Source organism: Trichosurus vulpecula, chromosome 6 (assembly GCF_011100635.1).
Source record: "Trichosurus vulpecula isolate mTriVul1 chromosome 6, mTriVul1.pri, whole genome shotgun sequence".
In the NCBI taxonomy this organism is placed as follows: Eukaryota; Metazoa; Chordata; class Mammalia; order Diprotodontia; family Phalangeridae; genus Trichosurus; species Trichosurus vulpecula.
In genome coordinates, this window is record NC_050578.1 from 9227 (window position 1) to 17841 (window position 8615).

An 8615-nucleotide genomic window follows, 5' to 3' on the forward strand; every position below is an offset into this window, starting at 1 on the left:
AATCATCAAATACTACAAATCAGGCCTTGATTTATTATTTTGATGTCTATCTGTTCTCTTTTTTTGTTTTTGTTTTATTATTTAATATTTTTAGTTTTCAGCATTAATTTTCATAAGAGTTTGAATTACAAATTTTCTCCCCATTACTACCCTCCCCACCCCCAATTCCAAGATGGCATATATTCTGATTGCCCCTTTCCCTAGTCAACCCTCCCTTCTGTCACCCAACTCCCTGCCATCCCCTTTTCCCTTACTTTCTTGTAGGACAAGATAGATTTAATGCCCCATTCCCTGTATATCTTATTTCCTAGTTGCATGCAAAAACTTTTTTTTTGAACATCTGTTTTTAAAACTTTGAGTTCCAAATTCTCTCCCCTCTTCCCTCCCCACCCACCCTCCCTAAGAAGGCAAGCAATTCAACATAAGCCACATGTGTATCATTATGCAAAACCCTTCCACAATACTCATGTTGTGAAAGACTAACTATATTTTGCTCCTTCTTATCCTATCCCCCTTTATTCAATTTTCTCCCTTGACCCCGTCCCTTTTCAAAAGTGTTTGCTTTTGATTACCTCCTCCCCCTATCTGCCCTCCCTTCTATTGTCCCCCCCCCTTTTTTATCTCCTTCCTCCTTCTTTCCTGTGGGGTAAGATACCCAATTGAGTGTGTATGTTATTCCCTCCTCAGGTCAAATCTGATAAGAGGAAGATTCACTCATTCCCCCTCACTTGCCCCCTCTTCCCCCCCAACAGAACTGCTTTCTCTTGCCACTTTTATGCAAGATAATTTACCCCATTCTATCTCTCCCTTTCTCGCTCTCTCAATATGTTCCTCTCTCATCCATTAATTTGATTTTATTTTTTCGATATCATCCCTTCATATTCAACTCACCCTGTGCCATCTGTCTGTCTATATATGTATGTATGTATATTCCCTTCAGCTACTCTAATGATGAGGTCTCATGAATTATACACATCATCTTTCCATGTAGGAATGTAAACAAAACAGTTCAACTTTAGAAAGTCCCTTATGATTTCCCTTTCTTGATTACCTTTTCATGCTTCTCTTGATTGAATGTCAAATATTCTATTCAGCTCTGGTCTTTTCGCTGAGAAAACTTGAACGTCCTCTATTTTGTTGAAAATCCATATTTTGCCTTGGAGCATGATACTCAGTTTTGCTGGGTAGGTGATTCTTGGTTTTAATCCTAGCTCCATTGACCTCCAGAATATCATATTCCAAGCCCTTCAATCCCTTAATGTAGAAGCTGCTAGATCTTGTATTATCCTGATTGTGTTTCCACAATACTCAAATTGTTTCTTTCTGTCTGCTTGCAGTGTTTTCTTGATCTGGGAGCTCTGGAATTTGGTAACAATATTCCTAGGAGTTTTCTTTTTGGGATCTTTTTCAGGAGGTGATTGGTAGATTCTTTCAATTTCTATTTTACCCTCTGGCTCTAGAATATCAGGGCAGTTATCCTTGATAATTTCTTGAAAGATGATATCTAGGCTCTTTTTTTGATCATGGCTTTCAGGTAGTGAATAATTTGTAAATTGTCTCTCCTGGATCTATTTTCCAGGTCAGTGGTTTTTCCAATGAGATATTTCACATTGTCTTCCACTTTTTCATTCCTTTGGATATGTTTTATAATATCTTGATTTCTCATGAAGTCACTAGCTTCCACTTGCTCCGATCTCATTTTTAAGGTAGTATTTCCTTCAGTGGACTTTTGGACCTCCTTTTCCATCTGGTTAATTCTGCCTTTCAAGGCATTCTTCTCCTCATTGGCTTTTTGGATCTCTTTTGCCATTTGAGTTAGTCTATTTTTAAGGTGTTATTTTCTTCAGTATTTTTTGGTTCTCCTTCGTCAAGTCATTGAGTTGTTTTTCATGGTTTTCTCACATCATTCTTATTTCTCCTCCCAATTTTTCCTCTACTTCTCTAATTTGCTTTTCCAAATCCTTTTTGAGCTCTTCCATGGCCTGGGACCAGTTCATGTTTTTCTTGGAGGCTTTTGATATAGGCTCTTTGACTTTGTTGACTTCTTCTGGCTGTACTTTGTCCCAAGCTTGAGGGGCTGTGCTGCTATTTTCAGAGCTACTTCTACACAGCAAGCTCTGCCACACCAGTGCTCCTCCTCCCCCCAAGAGCTGCCAACCCGGAGGGTGACTCAGATTCAAGCAGGCTCTGCACTCCTGCTCTGTTCCACAGCTTAATTCCCCCCACCAGGTGGGCCTGGGGCTGGAAGCAACTTCAGCTGTAGCTCTGTAAGCAGCCTCAGAGCTTCACCACCTCCGCTGCCCCTGGGGCGGTGGCCAACTGGGAACTTTTCACTCAGTCCCCGTAGTTTTTCCCACTAACCTTCTCTGTTGTCTTTGGTGTTTTGGGGTTGAGAAGTCTGGTAACTGCCCCAGCTCACTGATTCAGGGCTCTAAGGCCTGTTCCGCCTGGCTCCTAGTCTGGTTGGTCTGGGCAGGGCCCACGCTGGGCTCTGCTCAGCTCTGCTCCCAGCTTCATGCAATAGACCTTACCCAGTGACCGTCTAGGCAGTCCTGGGCTGGAGTCCTGCTTCCCTCTGCTATTTCATGGGTTCTACAGTTCTATAATTTGTTCAAAGCCATTTTTATAGGTGTTTGGAGGGTCCTGGGGGAGAGCTTCAGGCAAGTCCCTGCTTTCCAACCACCATCTTGGCTCCACCCCTGACAGTACAATTCTTAACATTTAGGTAAAATAAATTACTTTTTCTGTAGTGTATCTGAATACATATATATATATATATATATATATACACATATATATATACATATATATATATATATATTTAAAACTTGAAACAACTCATTATCAATTTAGGTGAATGCATTTCTAAGTCTCTATACACAGGGAGTCATTCATCTCATCAACAAGATGTGGAAACTATCACCCTAAACCACCGTACAGGTTTTCACAAAAAAAAAATAAATAAATCCAAGGTTTCAAATGGAAAGCCTGCTATAATATTTTACCTTGTTTATAAACAAATATAACAATTTTAAGTTATCACATTTTTATCCCACCCTTTTAAAAGATCAATTCAAAAATTGCTTTAACACCCTTCCTACCTAACAGTGGTCGCTCAAATTTTACAACCTAAGAGAACTTAAAAACATAATTTAGAAATAAGATGACATAAAGTACATTTCCAGATTATCCCATATAGAAATTACTGATCCTGTTACTTTCAGTATTTTAAAAACCACCTTCAAAGTTATCAGTCATTTCCAAATAACAATATGTAAACATTTTAATTAGATCCAGGTATTTATATATTCTTTTAAATACGTTTTATTTAGCTGTATATTCCCAGCATTGAATAACTCTTCTTCGGAGCTAACTATTGCCTCTGGCCCAGGGGAAGCTCAATAATTAATTGCACAAATCAACATCTTTACCATAGTCAGTACTCAGATCCGGTAAAACTTTCATAACTTTTGTCTATTGATTTTCCAATCAGGTTACACATTTTTAGTTTCAGTTCCTGACACTTAAGGAAACATCAAAATTTCCTTGTATTCTCTAACACAGTCAACTGCCTGAATGAAGAATGGGGAAGGCAGTGGTTAAGGGTACAACTGTTTGCTGCTGGAAAGCACCCCACCCCATCTAAACTATTCCTTTATATTTCAAATAAATAAAACAAATTATACTCACTAACTTCATGCAGCTTCTCTGTACCTTAAAAACTAGAAGTTAAGTTCAATGTTTAACAATTTAATGAAATTTAAACAGTCCACTGAACCCCTAAAGTGATCATCCCATTATCACAAGAAGAACCCCACCCCTTATTTCTGCAGCTTTAAATCACTTTGCTTGATATCAGATACATTGATTTGATACAAAACTAAGATACAGATTTGTAACCTTTAGGATCTAATTAAACCCTAATTCATAACCCTCAGCTTTTTCCTATCAACTCTCGCTTCCCCTGGGCTTCTTTGGCTCTGACTCCTTATCAGTTCTAAAAGCTGCTGGCTTTTTATAACTTTTTTTTTTCTGGTGTCCCAACTTGGCTAGTGTCGGGACCCAAAAAGAAAATGATCTTAATTTCCCACTGAAAGCCTGAATGTGAGTTCTCTCCCAATATTCTCTAATTACAGTCCTTAGAAATTTCTCCCCTCCCTGTGACTTAGCCCAACATTCCCAGGCCTAGCCTGGGCTCAAGGAATATTAATGGGACACACAGGAGAATGGAAAGGAAAGAAGACCCCTGGGGTAATTCATGACTTCCTGGCCCCCTACCCAACCCTGTCCTCCTTCACCAGGTAGGCTGGCAGGAAGGAGAGGAGAGGAGGAAAGAGAATGAGCTAGAAGGAGGAAAAGAAAGAAGGGAAGAAAAAAAGGCTTTCCCACCCAGCAGACATACTGAATCTCAACACGCACACGCACACGCACACACATCCAGGGCAGGCAGCAGAGAGCTAACTTGCTCTTCTTGTGGCTTCTGCTGCTGATCTTTGAATGGGGATCCAACCAGAAGGAGAGGAAGCAGCCCTGAAAGCCAGGGGATAGGCCTTGCCTGGGCAGGCTGTTCCCCAGGTCTGGGCCCCAGCACTTGGAGCCATCCAGTCAGATGTCCACTGAACTCCTTGGCAGGCCTGGCTGGGACATGGTGAGGAGTGCTGCAGAAGTCCTACGGACAGGAAGGAAAGGAGATTGTTGAATGTCTGGATGAGGGGCAGAGGGGCAATTTCCACTGCCAGTAGTTTCTTTATTAAAGGTTTCAAACAGTGTCTTAATTTGAGAGGTGACACTGTATTTGCAACTAGATTTGTAATTACTGAATTCTTGAAGACTGTTGGAGGAAATCTCAAAGTCCAGGCTGACTTGGTCCACTAATAAGGTCCTTAACTCTGCCCAGCAATCCTCTGTCTGGCTCTCTGAACCTGTGTCAACGTCATTGTGCACACCCTTGTTAACCACTCTGGGAAGGTTGGAGCTTTCAAAAAGATCTTTCCTTTGACTTCACTTCCCTGAACTGATCGACTTTGGAAATGGAAGTATTGAATTGACAAGAGAAAAAAAAACTTGTGAGGGTGTTAGAAATTATACTTGGGAGTTTGGCAAATTAACGAGGAGTAAGAATCGATTTAGGAGTAACTTTTGAATTGGTGTATATTTTGAACTTGGAAATTTTGCTGTAAATTATACGAGATTCACACTCATTTTTATGACCTTCACCTTTAATGTTTTGTAGCTAAGAGGAAAGACGACCCAGACCCCTAATCCTAACCCTTACTCTTGTGCCCTGTCCTTTCAATGTTTAGTCTTAATTGAGATTAATTGACAGCCTCCCACTTGCCCTAAGCTATGTGGCCCCTTGCTCCAGAGGGAATTTCAGCTAAATTGAAATAAAACTGAAAGATTTACTAAGAAACTTTTCCCCTATGTCTAAGCAGTCCAATGTGATTTTGATTAGATGATGCAAACCTTTCTCATCTTCTGATCTCTCCCCCTGGAGGATTAAAGAAGTTTTAAGAAACAATACAAGAGGAGAACAAGAAGTCTCATCATTTTTACTATGGGCCATGCAAAAATACTAAACCATATGTAAGGCTAGACCCCTTCAGCCTACTGTTTGTTTAAAAAAAAATGTCTATAATGGATACCTTGGGAGGTGCAGTATGTCTATTGAGAGAAGAGAAAGGAAGGGAGGGGCAGGACTTGGAAAAGGTCAGACCCCAAGATTCTGGCCCCAGCCTTTCTCCTGGTGATCCTTTCACCAGTTTTACTAGTGAATAATTACTCTAGGTTTAATTGCTAAAGTTTGTATGTTTATGTTCAATTTAAATCCAGGGAGCTCACCTAATGTCTGACATCAGGGAAATGTGTTTACAATGGGAAAAATAAGCTTTTGCCCTTTAAGACACACTTTGAATTCCAGCAATCAATGTTTAAAATGTATATTACCATTGTGAATGCTGATTGTATATAAATTTTGGTAAGAATGGAAAAATACAACTCTCTCAATCTATAAATTACAAAATATTAACTCTGTCCAGGCATAAAAGTAAGCCAGTATTCTTAATCTGGAAAACTGCTTTCAGCTGATCCCTGTAGGCAATGTAACAGATTTCTATTGTTAATTGGGCAGCCAAGCTTTTTGTGATCTCTCTCTGGCTGCCAGACGTAGGTGGCTCCGAAGGAGAAAGTGAGCCTCTTGACTTTTCACAGCCCTCCCTCACTTAAATCCATGTCACTTGTGTGTCATGTCCCTGATGTCATGGTCTTCTTGGAGAAGGAAGGACAAACAACAACAAGCTGTTAACCGAGTTGGGAAAAGTCAGACCCCCTACTCTTTTTACTGTTTTAATAGGACATAAACCCCTGCACGCCTCCTAAAAGTTTTTGTAATTACAAAAAAGAAAAAACAACCCTTAATGGAATTTTTTAAAAAAGCATTTGTCCCACAAACTTCTTTCCATGTTGGGACTAGCAATAGGCAATGCAGGTTTCTATCTCCTTTTGGGAGAATGAGAGAGACTCTTAGAATTCCTAGAGAACAACTGTAACTAATTGTAACTAATCAAGCAACAGGTTGTAATTGTGATAGTTAGGTTAATGAAGAAAATCTCCTAGGGGGAAATGAATTTAAGAACACTATATGCTAAAGTCATGAAGGAAATATTCAGTAGAATTAATAGAGCCTGGGATATGGTTGAAATGTAAAGGTAAGTTGGGCAGTCTGAGTAATGGGTTTGGGAGATTTGGAAAGAAATATAAAGGCTTGAGGGTAAATATGGGAGATATAAGAAAGTTTGGGTTTTCGAACCGTAAGAAAGATGTATTTTTTAAAATTGAAGAGAAGGTCTTAAGCATGCTGAGAGGATCTGAGGAAGTTTGATTTTGCGTAAGTAGACAGATTGAGAGAAAGCCAATAGAAAAACTTACAGAGGGTTAAGGGGAAATTTGATATGCAAGGTGTTGCTGAGTATAATAATTGGGGTAGATTACGGTGACTTTCAAAATCTTTGGTAGTATATTAGCTGGCAATAGTGAATCCCATAATGTGAAATGCTTGGGATAAATAGCCCTTGTGTAAAATATAATGTTAAATAATTGAAATTTTAAATTGAGATTCTGTATGATATTGTTTGGAAAATAGATCCAGGTACAATCTGGTCGTGTTTTAGGTAAAATGTGTCTCTCCTAGTAAGATGCTTTTGGTTAGCCAAAATTTATTATATAGGACCTTAAATGTTTCCTTGATTTATTCAAATTATCTAATTAACTCCTTCCATAAAAACATTCAAAGGTTTGTACTTAGGGAAAATGGACCACACCCTGCCAGCATCTGATCAAACTCCTTAGGTCTTTTTGGCCTAGGCCAAAAAACAGTCCTCCAACTAGAATCCAATAATATTTAGCCCAGCACACTTTAAGCTAACGTAATAATCACAGGTATGAATTCAAACTGGTAGAGCTTTACATGTATTTTTTTTTGATGCAGGTGCAATTCATGAAAACATTCAAGGGCAAGACAAATTTAACAGTTTGTCAGGGTTGGGGTTTTTTTGATGTCTGCATCGTGGCAGACAGCTTCCAAAATGGGAGGGCAGTAGTGGTATTTACTTTTTATTGGGGGCAATGAGGTGACTGAGTGATTGATGGATGAATGAATGGATGGATTGATGGATGGAAGGATGTCATGGTAAAGGTGGGGGAGGTGGTTCTGGTGTTTTGTCTTTCGTTGCGCTGGCCATTCTTTATAATCCGAGCTTGGTCCTTCTCCAGTGTCTCCTTTTTGAGTTGTACCTGATCTTATTACCAGTTTTCATTCAGATCCATTGAGGGATGGGACGATTCTGCTTCTGTTTCTTGGCCAGGAACCTCTTGATTCTAAATGTTTTATGAGAGGACATGATGATGAGATGACAGCCGAGCTTCCACCACGATGGCTGGACGGGCGAAAAAGCTACTTGTATTGTTGATGTAAAATTAAAGACATGTCTATATTGTGAAACTTGGTAATATCAACATTGTTAAAAAACAGATTCTCTGGTAATTTGAATATCTCAAATCACAAATTCAGTGCAAGGAAAATCCTGTTGCAGTTATGTGGATAATTGCCTCAACTGGAAAGAAGGAAGGAAGACCAATTAGGAAGCCATTACATGGTCTTCTAGATCACATGACCAACAACATGTGTACCATGGTTGGAGATGGGAGAAGTGAGAAGTGACCTCTCTCCCACCTGCATCTTCCCAATTAGGTGCTCTCCTTAGCCCTCATTACACTGGCTTTGTATCATTTGCTTATGGGACTCTTCCTCCCTTGGCTCTCCTTCCTACCTTCTAGACTTGATCACCACGTCTCATCTGATTTCTTGCCCTGAAACTTCCTTCTCTGGGGGAACATGAGCAACAAGATGGCAGACTAGACATTTTCTCTGATTACCCGTAGGTTCTCAAACCTCTCCAAAGCAGCATTGTGTGCCAAATAAAACAATTTCATCATCTCCTATGGTCTTGGTGCCCAGAATAGTGAAGAAGATAAAAACCCCAGACTCGAGCACTGATGCTCCCTGACCCTGAGCTCACTCAGCACTCCCACTCTACCTCCCACACTACCAGCAGCAA

The 8615-nt window shown here is 39.8% G+C and overlaps 1 pseudogene; it reads right to left on the minus strand.

The window, feature by feature from the left end:
• Positions 1 to 7718: 7718 nt before the first annotated feature.
• On the minus strand, positions 7719 to 7945 carry LOC118855424 (annotated as a pseudogene).
• Positions 7946 to 8615: the final 670 nt, after the last annotated feature.